Here is a 14,959-nt window from a genome sequence, read left to right as displayed (position 1 = left end):
TCCTTCATTCGTGCTCCACACTATAGCCACAATGCTTTTTGAATACTTATATGTTCCGTCTCTAAAAGCTCTCATTGGTTCTTTTCATAATTGCCAGTTCTTGATCATAACCATCTTTTTTCATTTGACATAGAGATACCTTCCCTCCCTCTCGAAAGGCACTAAATATGTGGATTGGAAATCTTCTGTTCTGATGACACTAGTAGCTCAGTTTCCTCGGCTATAAGTTCTCTCTTTTGTTGGATTTGTTGACGCTCTTTTATGGGGCTTTATGGGGTTGGTCATCTTCAGGTGATTAACGTGTACAGATTGTGTGAAAATCTCTGCATTTACCGCAGCTAACTACAGCTTGGTGTTTGGCAGGCCACTGGGGACATGAACGGGAGCTGTTGCCTCAGCCTGCAACGTGGGGAAGGTCGGCACCTGCCACCAGGCGGTGGGGGGGGGGGTCTCACTGTCCCATCGGCACACGGGGGCTGCCTGTCCTCCAGGGTGCCGTTGGCCACCGAGGGCTCTACCTTGCCGTGCGCCAGCTCTCACGCTGCCAGGTCCTGGCTAGAGGCAGGAGCGCCCCCTCCCAGGAAAGCCCTCCCTGCGGCTCAACCTAAGGGCCTCCCTGCATTCTTTCCTTTCACTGCACTGATCACGTGAGTTCATTAAATATTTGTTTGTCTGTGGTCAGCCTCGCTCACTAAACCAACCTCTATGAAGGCGGAGAGCAAGTCTGTTTGGAACATCGGCGGGTACGCAGCTCTCAACACTGCGCTTAATACATGTTTTTTTCAAGAAATAATTATTGGATAACGTGTCGTTTACACTTCTACATAAGCTGCATTTAAATAAAGGAGTCTTAGCTAAATGTAGCTTGAAAACAGTGGCAGGAAAGGCACCATGTCAAGTGAGGAACAAAGGATGATCTTTGGTTCTTCTCTTTAGATTCGTGGGGCGGAGGGATGAGCCAGGTTTCCCCTGTACGGGCCCCGCGCCTGGAGGACTGCAGCCCAGCCGCTGTCCTAGGCTGATTCGGAACCCTGGCTTCATCTCCCGAGAGCAGGGAGCTCGTTTTCCCTCTGAACTCACAGCCCGCTGCCCGCAGAGAGGCGGGGCCTGCGGAAGCGGCTGCAGGACCGTTACGGGCATTGGAGGAGACTCTTCCGTTAGTCTCCGGGTCCTGGGGGGCTCAGCAGGTAGGAGGCGGAGAGATGGAGGAGGGCGGGCTGTGCGCTGCACCACTTTGGACTCCCCACCAGCGCTGCTGTGCCACCTGCACCCGCCTGCCCACACCTGGTCACAGGGGCTGCAGTTGGTGAGGGACCGTCCAGAAAAGAGAACGCTATGGCCCTTGAGAAGGAGGGGCTTGAGGATCACAGCTACTCTCCCCACCTCCTCTTAAAGGTAAGCGAGCTGGTCCTGAGCAGAGATGACCGCCCCAGGTCACGCAGGCCGGAAGAGCAGCAGCTGGGGGCAGAAATGAAAACGTCCCGCTCCCAGGGCGCTGGCCCTGCACCAGCTGCCCTCGCTCCGTTTCCTCCTCTCTCTCCCTTCCCCCGTCGCTGCTCCGCCTGTATCCCGCCTTTTCCGACTGCTCCAGCCACGACCACAGCTGCAGGGACACCCGCCACGCCAGCAACTCCCGTGCCCCTGCCACCCCCCACCATGCAACGCGCTTAACCCAGCTGGGCGCTGAGTGGCTTGTGGCCTCTGACCCTGTGGCCATCGCCTGACCGAAGCTCCCTGCATGTCATCAGGCGGAAGCTGCAGTCTGGAGGCCAGGAGTGGGTTTGGCCGGGACATGCGGCAGACCAGGCCCGCTGAGCCTCTGCCCAGGGCGCCGGCGAGGCTGGCCCTTGTCCCACGAGCCTGATTCTCAGATTCCAGACCTACTTCCCTGGCACGAGAGCACTGTGGAGGCCCCTGGACTGTGTGTGGGTTCATCTGACGAGCTTAAGGGCTGACTTGTGTCCTGAGCTTCTCCTGCTGCCTGCCCCCCTGGTGCCATACCCCTCCCCCTATCGCCTCCAAGGCACAGTTACTGCTTCCTTCTTCCACCACTGTACCTGGTATGACTTCTACTCCGATACCCAGCAAGCTGTAGTGCAGTGACCTGCTTAGTCTCTGTCTCCTTGAGGGGAGAACCTGTCTCCAGCACCCAAGGATGCTGGTGCTGAGAAGGGCCTCTGTCATTGCTGGCTGGCTGGGATCCTGGACACCTGGGATCCAAATCTGGGTGCAAAGGGGAGGATGGGAGACAAAGCATGGCTCCCCCAGCCCCAAACTTCTCCCCTCCCCCTCCTTTTTCCCCCTCTAGCTGGGACCACGGGTGACCAGGGCAGCTGCTGCTTCCGTTATGTCACAGCCCTCAACTAACCAGAGTCTGGCAAGACCTCGAGGTGGGTGTGAGGGGGCCCTGGAGCATACCTGACAAGCTGGATTTCCAGAGTGACCCATCCCGGTAGGAGCATTTTCTAGAGTGTGTCTGTGGAACACTGGGTCCCTGCTGTACTCTGGGAATAAAAGGTTCTGAGACCATCCAAGTGTGGGAAAGGCTGCTGACTTACGGGCCATATCCCTGTTGAAATTTCACAGCACCCTTTGGTGTATTAAAAGCTCTGAGTGACGCTACAGTAAGAAATGTGAATTATAAAACTGTAAAACCAAAAGCTAAATACTAGGGGAGAAGCCCCTCCGCTGACCCAGAAGTGAAGCGGGTGCCTCGGGGGAGAGCCCGGCCTCCCCGGGGCCTGGGCTTCTGTCCTCACAGACAACACTACACTCCGTCCACCCATCTGGGCTCAGGCCGTCAGCCCCTCTCCTCTGTGTTTTGTCTGTGCCCACTTGCAATTTCTAAAAAAACGAAGAAATAGTTTGAGCCCAGACAGAGCTGGCCAATGAAATGCCAAGCTGGAGCATTACAGCATCAGCGAGGCCGCCCATTGGCTGGCTGGCCCTGAGGAGATGGCTGCAACTCCCCAGCCCCTCCCCTCATCCCCAGCCTTAAGAGGCTTCCGTGAGGACTCAGGGTGCTGGAAAAGTCGAGATGCCCTTGGCTGTGGGCCCCCTTAGCCTGTCAGCCTGTCCATCCTGCAAGCCTGTGGTGGGGCACCCCTGCCTTCCAGCCTTGGTCTCACATCACCGGATCCTGGGCTGAGACCCGCAGTGTCATACTTCTGTCACAGTGGTGTTTACGCCCAACCCGGGGCAAGGGTGCTGGGATGTTTTCCTCTTTGAGCAGATTAACCCCTCCTTCAAAGTTAGCCCAGGTCCCCTTTCCACTAAGGAACCCCCTCTGCCTGCCCCTGCTGACATTAATCTCCTCTTAATCTCTCCGTAACTCATTCGTTGTTGGTACCCATCATTTGGCACTTGTTGCAAATGTTGTATTGTGGTGCAATGCAACACCCATTCCTCCTTTCTACCATTATATAAAACCTGATTTTAGCTGGGCACACATATTCTGGCATAAAGACTACATTCCCAGTTCCCTTAAACTAGCCGTGACTGAGTTCTGGCCAATGGGAAGTTCATGTTCAGCTTCAAGAAAATGTTCCTAAAGGGAGGAGGTGTGCCTTCTAATGTACCTTCCACTCTCTTGATGGCTGGAATGGAGATATGATATCTGGAGCTCAAGCAGCCATCTTGGACCATGAGGGAGCACACTAGGATTGGGGAAGAGTGAGATAGAAGAAGCCTGGTCCCTGATGATTTGGGAAACAGCATATCAGCCCTGGACTGCCTACCTCTGGACATACATTTTTATGTGTTATCAGGTATTTGGGGGGGGGGTATATGATTGTATTAACCAGGGCTCTCCAGAGAAACAGAACTAATAAGGTATGTGTATATCAATAAAGAGAGGTTTATTTTAAAGAATGGGCTCACATGATTGTGGAGGCTGAAAAATCCGAAATCTGCAGACCCAGGGAAGAGCCGATGCTGCAGCTTGAGTCCAAAGCCAGTCTGCAGGCAGAATTCCCTCCTCTTCAGAGGACCTCACTCAGTCTTTTCTCTTAAGGCCTTCAAGTGATTGGACGAGGCCCCCCACATAATGGAGGATAATATGCTCTACTCAAAGTCTACTGATTTAAATCTTATTTGCATCTAAGAAATACCTTCACAGCAACATCTAAGCTGGTGTTTGACCCCAAAGTGTTTACTATGGCTGTTATGGGCTGAATTACGTCCCCTCCAAATCCTTATGTTGACGTTTTAGGCCCCCCTACTTTGGAATATGACTGCATTTGATGATAAGCTCTTTAAAGAGGTGATTAAGTTAAAATGAGCCTGCCAGGGTGCATCCTGATCTGGTCTGACAGATGTCCTTAACAGAAGAGGAGATTAGGACACACAGAGGGACAGCAGGGGTGTGGGTGTACGGAGGGATGAGCATGTGAGGACACAGCGAGGAGGCGGCTGCCTGCTCTCCAAGGAGAGAGGCCTCAGGAGAAACCAACCCTGCTGTCACCTTGATCTTGTACTTCCAGCCTCCAGAACTGGGAGGAAATACACTTCTGTTTTTTAAGTCGGCCAATCTGTGGTATTTTTTATGGCAGCCCAAGCAAATGAACACACACACCTGACCTAGCCAAGCTGGCAATAAAATGAACCCTCACGACGGTGCTTCGTTTTTATTTATTTATTTTTTTTGTGGTACGCAGGCCTCTCACTGTTGTGGCGTCTCCCGTTGCAGAGCACAGGCTCCGGACGCGCAGGCTCAGCGGCCATGGCTCACGGGCCCAGCCGCTCCGCGGCATGTGGGACCTTCCCGCACCGGGGCACGAACCTGTGCCCCTGCATCGGCAGGCGGACTCTCAACCACTGCGCCACCAGGGAAGCCCCTGCGACGGTGCTTCTTTACCATGACTGTGGGGACTTTGGAGGCAGGCACGATTTGTTCATCTCTGGGGGTCAGGCAAGTTCTCATACCGTGCAAGGAGCCTGGGCTCCGGATTCTTTGGTGCTGGGGTGTGATGGACGGTGGTAAGTAGGGGAGTGCCATGGTCAAATTTGGGCTTTGGAGAGATCTCTCTGGACCCACTGACAGGTAGAGGAGGGTGAGCCTGCAGTCAGGGAGGTCGGTTTAGAAGCTGGCACAGAAGAACAGAGAGATGCCAAGGGACAGTGCCAAGGGTAAGAGGACAACGTAGTAGCGGACCGACCTGCTAAACTGGGGAGGAGGAGGTCTAGGAGGAATTCCACGTGTCCAGGTTGAGAGGCTGGGTGGACGATGATGCCACCAACCAAAGCAGAGCATGCAGGCCACTTTCTCCTTCACGGTGGGTAGGGGTGGGAGCGGGGCAGCAGTTCCTCAGGTGTCAGGCATGCTGAGCTCTATACGCCTGTGGGACGTCACGGAGGGCTTGCGGGGGCAGTTTCATGTGCCAGTTCGGAGCTCAAGGGGCAGTCTGGTTGGAAACCCAGATTTCTATGTCTGTTTCTATCCAGCAATTAAATTTCTAGGAGCAGCGAACTTTCCCACCGTACATGCATGTCTCAAAATTTCCCCAACATGCATGGCTCTGTGGTTTTTCTTTCTTTTTAAAAAAATTGTCAATATAATGTAAATTTCAGAAAAGAATCAGGCACTTTGAAGACCCCCCTGCCACATGAGAAAAGCGCAGTTTCATAGTAAACATAACTCACATTTTATTGGCTCGGGGTCTTTCTTTCTTTTATTCAGAATCTTTGCCTTTCTCCCACCTAATATCCGGACTACCTTAGTGTTCAAAGGGGCCTGCCCTTGGGTTGCACGGAGAAGTCTGGCTATGCTTCTAAAGGCAGATTTCCCTAGAAAAAGCTTTTTTTCCCCATGTGGAACTTTTTCCCAGGAGCCAACACCCATTCCTGATGAAGGCCTCCCAGTATCCCGCCCGGAACAAGCAAGTAGGGAGAGAGCAAAGTGGGATCAGGTAGTGGCCTGGACCTTTAGAACCTGCATTTGAATGTCTCCTGCTGACTGTGACCCAGGCAAGCCTCTGTCTCTCTCATTACCGAGCACCTGCTCTGTGCCAGGTCCGCGAGCTCTCTGGCGACATCTGGGCCTCACCATCCTCGTTTAACAAAGGAGGTCAATATACCTGCCCTGCAGAGTCATTGTGACACATAAAATGAAATAATAAATGTGGAAGGGCCTCTCACCATGCCTGCCTTGGAGTGGAAAGTCCATCACTATCAGGGCATTCTGTGTCTGAAAACCTCACCTCTAATTACTCTCTTTTCCTCCCCAGTTAAACACAAAGGTGGCAGCAGCAGCAGCAGCAAATGCAGTCCAAGGCACTTGTTCTAACCACTTCCCGCAGGAGGGACGTCGGCCTCCTTGCTTAGTTAGAAACGACAGGCTCCTGGACCTCGTGGGAAGCCCTGAGCTGCTGGAGTAGTTGGCTCCCATTAGCTGCATCCCGTTCTGAAGGCTTCTCGTTTGGGGCAATGGTGCATCACCCCCAATCTAGCAGGTGCGACAGTCACCCCACCTGGCAGGAAATGAAATAGGGAGTTGGGTTAACTCATTGTTACCCAGCAGGGACCTCTAGCCCCCAAAGACTGATGAAGCTGGGGTCTCCCCTACAGGGGAGAGGGCTCCTCGTGGGGAGGCCTTCGTTCCTTCCGGCTTCTCAGGGGAAATGCAGAAATCTCAGGGAAGCACCGTTGGGCCCCGCTGGCCCTGCTCTTGGGATGAGGTTCCTCCTCTGTGTCTGCCATACAACAGAGCAGCCTCCTTAAGGCCCCTCTACCTGCAAATGCCAGCCTCTGATGAGGACATCGACGTTTGGTTAGTTCTTTTTGCAAACACTGATGACATCCTGAGCATCTTTGCTGAGTGAACCTTCGCGAACTAGCTCTGAGTTCCTCCTCGTCTCGGTAGAGCCACGTGGGCTCTTTCCTGAGCTGTTTTCCATACAATCCTCAGAATGACAGTGGTGGTGATGAAGGTGCTAATGATGGTTGTAGAATCTGCAGTAGCTCCATTTATTGCCCAGTTTGGCTTAAGAGTTGGCAGGTCACCAAGGCCGGGCTGGTGTGCCTTGCATGCACTGTAGCACTTAGTTTCCCCACCATACAGCCCGGTAGGCAGCCACTATCATCAGCCTGCTTTTTTTTTTTTTTAATTTTATTTTATTTATTTTTTTATACAGCAGGTCCTTATTAGTCATCAGTTTTATACACATCAGTGTATACATGTCAATCCCAATCTCCCAGTTCATCCCAGCACCACCACCACCACCACCCGCCGCTTTCCCCCCTTGGTCTCCATACGTTTGTTCTCTACATCTGTGTCTCAGTTTCTGCCCTGCAAACCGGTTCACCTGTACCATTTTTCTAGGTTCCACATATATGTGTTAATATACGATATTTGTTTCTCTCTTTCTGACTCACTTCACTCTGTATGACAGTCTCCAGATCCATCCACGTCTCTGCAAATGACCCAATTTCGTTCCTTTTTATGGCTGAGTAATATTCCATTGTATATATGTACTACATCTTCTTGGTGGGAATGTAAATTGATACAGCCACTATGGAGAACAGTATGGAGGTTCCTTAAAAAACTAAAAATAGAACTACCATATGACCCAGCAATCCCACTACTGGGCATATACCCTCAGAAAACCATAACTCAAAAAGAGACATGTACCACAGTGTTCACTGCAGCTCTGTTTACAATAGCCAGGTCATGGAAGCAACCTAAATGTCCATCGACAGCCCCGCTTTTGAAACAAGGATTCAAAGAGGTGAAGAACTCGCCAAAGGCCGTACAGCCAGCAGTGGCAGAGCCAGAGCTGGTACCCAGGCCTGTCTGCGTGAAGCTGGTGCTTGGCCGCACCCCTGGCAGTGGGGCCATCCTTGCTGGTGGCAGGGCTGCCTGAGCATCCTGGGCTCTGGCAGGAGCGGCCTCCTTCCTGCAGGGGCTCCTTGGGCAGGGGTGGAGGAGGGGTGGCCCGGCTCAGCTCTGCCAGCAGTGGGGACAGAGCGGGGAGGCGGGCTGTCTATTGATTGACTGAAATTGGATTTGTTGACACAAACTGGCAGCATTTCACAGTGATGAAAGGGTTGCCCACCGGCCTCATAACAAGCAGAGATTTCCCTGAGGGCCGCTGGAGCCGCTGGTGTGCTGCTTCATCAGGAGAAGAAAGCAATTAGGAGGACAGGGGAGGTTATTAGGCCTTATTGCTTCCCTCAGCTCCTGCGTCCGCTGCGTGGGGGAGGCACGGATTTCAGGCTCCCCAGGCTGTGTGCTGAGTCCCGTTCCCACCGCATCCACTGCGCGCCGCCCATCTGGGGACAAAAAACTCGCAGGCGCTGAGTCCAAAGCAGGAGGAGAAGACACACCCGGATTCAGGTCACCAGAAGAAACCGGCAGGTGAAACCAGCATTTGCCGACTTTAAAGATAACATTGCTGTATTTTAGACACACATCCATGAATGCACGACACGCACATCTCTCTACCTTGCTTTCTCCATCCCTTTTCATGTTTTGTCACCTTAAAAGTATTCAGACTGGTATCGTTTATTATTTATTTATTTATTTATTTTTATTTTATTTTTGGCTGTGTTGGGTCTTCTCTGCTGTGTGCGGGCTTTCTCTAGTTGCGGCGAGCGGAGGCTGCTCTTCGTTGAGGTGCGTGGGCTTCTCATTGCAGTGGCTTCTCTTGTTGCAGAACACGAGTTCTAGGTGCGTGGGCTTCAGTAGTTGTGGCACGTGGGCTCAGTAGTTGCGGCCCACGGGCTCTAGAGCACAGACTCAGTAGTTGTGGCGCACGGGCTTAGTTGCTCCGCAGCATGTGGGATCTTCCTGGACCAGGGCTTGAACCCGTGTCCCCTGCATTGGCAGGCAGATGCTTAACCACTGCGCCACCAGGGAAGCCCCCAGACTGGTATAGTTTAAAAGACATATTCAGGTAAGATGGTCCACTATACACGTCTGCAGAGGGACAGGTAAAGGAGACAGACGAGAGGAGGATGTACTTCCATAGGGGACTCACCGCATTGCTTTAGTGACTGTTACTGGGACCTCAGAGATGCACAGGGGTGTGGGTGAGCAGATTAGGGTGGGTAACAGACTACCAGGAATGATGTCAACTTACATTTGTGTAAGTGTTATAGCTAACAGAGCACTTTCACTGACATGGCTTTATTTTTTATTGTTGTGATAAAATAGACATAATATTTTCCATCTTAAGCATTTTAAGTGTACAGCTCTGTGCCATTAAGTACATTCACATTGCTCTGCAACCATCACCACCATCCACAGAAGTTTGTCATCTTCTCAAACTGAAACTCTGTCCCCATTTGATACTAACTCCTGTTCCCCCTTCCCCAGCCCCTGGCAACCACTGTTCTTTCTGTCTCTATGAACTTGACTGCTCTAGGAAACTCACACAACATTTGTTTTTTATTGACTCGCTTATTTCACTGAGCACAATGTCTTCAAGTTTCATCCACTTTGTAGCATGTTCCAGAATTTCCAAAGCTGAACCATACACCATCGTCTGCATAGACCATGTTTTGTTTATCCGTTCATCCATCAATGACACTTGGGCTGTTTCCACCCTTTGGCTATTGTGAAAAATGCTGCTATGAACATGGGTGTATAAATATCAGGTCGAGACTCTGTTTTCACTTTCTTTGGTTGTGGACCCAGAAGAGTAATTGCCGAATCATATGGTAATTCTATTGTCATTTTTTGAAGAAATGCGATACCATTTTCCACAGCGGCTGTACCATTTAACGTTCCTACCACCAATGCACAAGGCTTCTGATCTCTCCACATCCTTGCCAAAACTTGCTATTTTCTGTCTTTTTTTGATAGTAGCCATCCTAGTGTATACAAGTGGTAACTCATTGTGATTTGGATTTGCACTTTCCTAATGATTAGTGATGGTGAGCATCTTTTCATATACTTGCTGGTTATTTTTACATCTTCTTTTGAGAAGTGTCTATTCAAGCCCTTTGCCCATTTTTTGAGTTGTTTGTTTTAGTTATGTTGCTTTATTTTGATTCTTACAATGGCTGGGGCTAGAGTTATGGATAAACCCCGTTTTACAGAGAGGAAAATGAGAGTCAAGATGTTTGGGAACTTGCCTGAGGTTTCCCAGGCGGCAGGTGGGAAGGAAGGCAGGCCTTTGGGCTCTCAGCTCTGTGACTTTCGGAGCCTCTTTCTGGTGGCCTCTGGAACTGCTGGCGGGGTTAGAGCAACTCAGGCTGAAAAGGAGTAGCTGCTGGCCACACCTGTGGGGGCTGACAGGTGCCTCATGGGAGGTAAGGAGTAAGCAGGCAGGTGTAGGAGGAGGACGGTCAAAAGCAAGGGATGCATGTCATCTATTGTATCCATGCCTGCATACGCGCAGGCGATCAACAAACATTTGCTAAGTGTTAGGCGCTATTCCAGGCTGAGAAGTCGGAGGTGAACCAGCCACTGCCTTCACGGCGTTTATATTTTCGAGCCTCCCTCACGTGGCTGCTGAGCCCTTAACATGTGGCTTATCTGCACGAGAAGGGCTGTAAATGCACCAGAACTCAAAACTGAGACCAAAAATGTAAAGGAGCTCATGAATACTTTTTTTCTATTGGTTATGTGTTGAAATGATAATATTGTGGGTATCTTGGGCTAAATAAAATATATTATTGAAATTGATTTCACCTGCTTCTTTCTGCCTTTTGATGTGTGGCGACTATAAAATGTAAAATGTATGTGACTCGTGTTGTATTTCTACCGAACAGCACTGTTCCAGCGAGAGACAGGGACAGTAAGTAAATAAGCAAAGAAACAGCTACTGCCGTATCAGGAAACGATAAATCGAGTGGAGGAGAGTAAAGCAAGCTTGGCGGAGGGCAGGGCTAATGGGAGATGCTCTTCTCGGTGGGTGGTCTCTCTGAGGAGACTGTGGCTGGGCAGAGACCTGGGTGGGGGGTGGACAGGGCAGGGGCTGGGGCGGGGCGAGCGTGGGGAGGGGGCCGGGGAGGGAGGCTGGCGAGGCAGGCGCACCAGACCCTTGAGCTGCCTGTGGTGCACGCAGATGCACGGCCTTGGTGACTGACAGAGGACCCAGGGAATGAGTGAGCGCAGGGACAGAGTCCCCATGAGGTGCTGAGCCAGCGAGACTAGGGGGGAGTTAGGGGCTGCTGGTTTGGGATGGAGAGAGGACCCGTGATGAGTTCAGAATTCATGTCTGCTGCCACACAAAATTTGAATAGATACGTACAGTTCACCTTTGGAGATAAAGGTCTGGAGCTTGGAAGAGACTCTGAGGCTGAAAGTACACGGCGTTAGAGGTCACCTTGCAGGACGCCCTTGAATCCATGAGCACAGACATGGGGCAGAGTGGTCGCCAGGGCATGCTAACTGGTCAGATCCGGTGTGAGTCCTGGGTCTGCCGCTTCCCAGCATCCTGCGCCTCTTCGCCTGTGTATCGACCATAGACGCCACCGACCCTTCTGAGGCTCCTCCCATTTCCTCTCCCTGAATGTGGGCTGACCCTCGGACGGCCCGGCCGGTGCACGCAGAGGAGGTGATGCTCCGCTGGTCCAGGCCCATCCCTGAGCGGAGTGTGGCAGTACCTGCCTCATCTCTTGGAGCCCCAAGCCCTTTGCAGAGACTCACCTGTCCTGAGGCCGCCATGTTGTGAGGAAGCCCCCCTGCCCCCTCGTGAAGGGGCGGGATGGGGAGACAGAGAGAAATGCCCGAACAGCCCCCAGCGGTTCAAGACGCTGCCGCTGAGGCCCTAGACATCATGGAACGGAGATGAGCTCTCCTTGCTCTGCCTCCTTCAAATTTATGAGCCAAAGAATGATGAGATATAAGAATAATAAGCTGGTTTAAACTACTAAGTTTTGCAGTAGTTTATTCAGCAATAGATATGCAGAACAATATATAAAATGGGATAATACTACTTTTTTATTTGATTTTAGGGAGGATGATAGGAAATTTGAAGCACGGTTTTTGGCTCCGGATAGGTACTACATAAACATTCTTTTTCTTTCCCTCGTACAGCTTATATTTTCAAGTCAAAAATCTATCTTGTCTTAGTTTAGCCTTGCGGAATGGCACAGAAGAAACTGAAGTCCTATTTCATGTCGTATATATTCTTTTAAATGTATGGAAATGGCTATCACGAAATCATAGGCGATATTCCCTATACTGGGTTGCATATCTCCCCTTGTTTACACTGGTGTCAAATCACATTTTCCTGGTCACTTCCTAGAATCTGTTGTATCTTAAAAGTCCCATTTGGATGTGTTGCTTAGAAGGACCACCACAGGTGTGGTGAGTGCAGCCCTGGGCATGATGAGAACATCCCCCCGCTTCACCTGGACACATCACAACCCTGACCCTGCTGGCGGACTGGAGAAACACCTCATGCCTTTAGGATTTTGATTCTGTTAGGCAATGTATTTGCCATCATTCCTAGTTTCAAGACAACACAGATTTGATCAATTATACCACCTCTCTTCTTTTCCAGATCATTTATAGAAATGTTGGATAGGACTGGGATGGGTAGAACCGATAGAGATCTCACTATGTACTGACAGTTGCTCATTCATCGGCCCCGCTAGGCGTGTTTTTCCAAGCCGTTATGTGTGAATCACCCAACACTCAGTCCTCCAGCCCACATTTCCCCCATCTGTTTAGGGGAATATTCAATCTAGCTCCTTAGCATATATTATGTACTTTTGTCCTATTACAATACCTGGTGTCGTTTGCCTACCTGTGTTAGGTGCCATCACAGGCAGGAGCCATGTCCTACTTTTCTTCTGTTGACACCTATGTTGAATGTGCCAGATGTACCCAGGGAGCCCTTGGATGCCTGAAACTTTCAGTCACACCGCTCAAACGATATGCCTGTTTTCTTTTTTTCTTCTTTTTTTCAATAGGTCGTACGTGTCTTTATTTTTATTTTTTGTCTTTTTTCATTGAAGTGTACTTGATTCACAATGCTGTGTTAGATTCAGATGTACAGCGAAGCAGCAAAGTGATTCAGTTATATATATATATATATAAAACTGAATTATATATATAAGTTTTTTTTTTTTTTGCCGTACGCGGGCCTCTCGCTGTTGTGGCCTCTCCCGTTGCGGAGCACAGGCTCCGGATGCGCATGCCCAGCGGCCATGGCTCACGGGCCCAGCCGCTCCGCGGCATGTGGGATCCTCCCGGACCGGGGCACGAACCCGTGTCCCCTGCATCGGCAGGCGGACTCCCAACCACTGCGCCAGCAGGGAAGCCCTATATACATAATTTTATATATTTTATATATATGTACAATCTGTTCTTTTTCATAGTCTTTTCCATTATAGGTTATCACAAAATATTGAGTATAGTACAGTAGGCCCTTGTTGGTTATCTATTTTATTTATTTAATTTTGTTGTTTAGTTTTTATTTCATAATCATAAACTTAACTTTGCAATTCAGCTAAACTTGGAGGGAGATAAAGACAATGTGGAACCCAAAGAACTGCAGTGAGAGCACAAAGATGATAGGATATTCCAAGCAGATGGGGGTGAAGGGGTGCCCTCCTGACAGCTACAGAAGGAATGGTCTGGTGGTTAAGATAAAACACAGTCAAATTTATTAGATTTGTCCACAGTCAGCAATGGTGATCTTCTTGCCATTGGTCTTGCCATTCCTGGACCCAAAGCACTCCATGGCTTCCACAATATTCACGCCCTCTTCCACCTTGCCCCAAACCACATGCTTGCTACCCAACCACTCAGTCATGGCAGCACAGACGAAAAACTGGGAAATGTTTGTGTTGGGGCCAGCATTTGCCGTGGACAAGATGCCAGAACTGCATGCTTCAGGAGGAAATTATCATCAAATTTCTCCCCATAGATGGACTTGCCACCAGTGCCATGATGGAGTGTGAAGTCACCACCCTGGCACATAAATCCCGGAATTATTCTGTGAAAGCAGGACCCTTTATAAACAAAGACTTTCTCCCCAGGGCTCAGAGCATGAAAGTTTTCTGCCGTCTTTGGAACTTTGCCTGCAAACAGCTTGAAGGGGACACGACCCAAGGACTCGCCGTCGATGGCGATGTCAAAGAACACGGTGGAGTTGACCACGGCTGAGCAGCGCGGGAGGCTCCAGGGTAGCGGCGTCTGCAAGGCTGGTTATCTGTTTTATGTCTAGAAGTGTGTGTATATCAATCCCAAACCCCTAATTTATCCCGCCCCCATCTTTCCCCTTTGGTAACCATAAGTCTGTTTTCTATGTCTGTGAGTCTATTTATGTTTTGTAAATGCGTTCATTTGTATCATTTTTTAGATTCCACCTGTAAGCGATATCATATGATATTTGTCTTTCTCCGTCTGGCTTATCTCACTTAGTATGATCATGTCTAGGTCCATCCATGTTGCTGCAAATGGCATTATTTCATTCCTTTTTGTGGCTGAGTAGTATTCCATTATATATATATATACACAGATATGCCTATTTTCCTATTTATGCCTGTTCTGCCCCCATAACATATTTTTGCTCATAATTATTTAATATGTAGGGTGTGTGGGGAAAAACCTCAGTTTGATTTAAATTCTTTTTTTTTTTTACATCTTTAGTGGAGCATAATTGCTTTACAATGGTGTGTTAGTTTCTGCCTTAAAACAAAGTGAATCAGTTATACATATACATATGTTCCCATATCTCTTCCCTCTTGCGTCTCCCTCCCTCCCACCCTCCCTATCCCACCCCTTTAGTGGGTCACAAAGCACCCAGCTGATCTCCCTGTGCTATGCAGCTGCTTCCCACTAGCTATCTATTTTACATTTGGTAGCATATATATGTCCATGCCTCCCTGTTGCTTCGTCCCAGCTTACCCTTCCCCCTCCCAGTGTCCTCAAGTCCATTCTCTAGTAGGTCTGTGTCTTTATTCCTGTCTTACCCCTAGGCTCTTCGTCACATTTTTTTCCCCTTAAATTCCATATATATGTGTTAGCATACGGTATTTGTCTTTCTCTTTCTGACTTACT

General features: G+C 49.9%; 1 pseudogene; it reads right to left on the bottom strand.

Annotated features, from left to right (window-relative positions):
• Positions 1–13,562: 13,562 nt before the first annotated feature.
• On the bottom strand, positions 13,563–13,876 carry LOC136128849 (peptidyl-prolyl cis-trans isomerase A pseudogene; annotated as a pseudogene).
• Positions 13,877–14,959: the final 1,083 nt, after the last annotated feature.

This window comes from Phocoena phocoena, chromosome 10, assembly GCF_963924675.1.
Source record: "Phocoena phocoena chromosome 10, mPhoPho1.1, whole genome shotgun sequence".
In the NCBI taxonomy this organism is placed as follows: domain Eukaryota; kingdom Metazoa; phylum Chordata; class Mammalia; order Artiodactyla; family Phocoenidae; genus Phocoena; species Phocoena phocoena.
The sequence above is the reverse complement of the archived record's forward strand: the minus strand, read 5'-3'. Positions and strand labels throughout refer to the sequence as shown.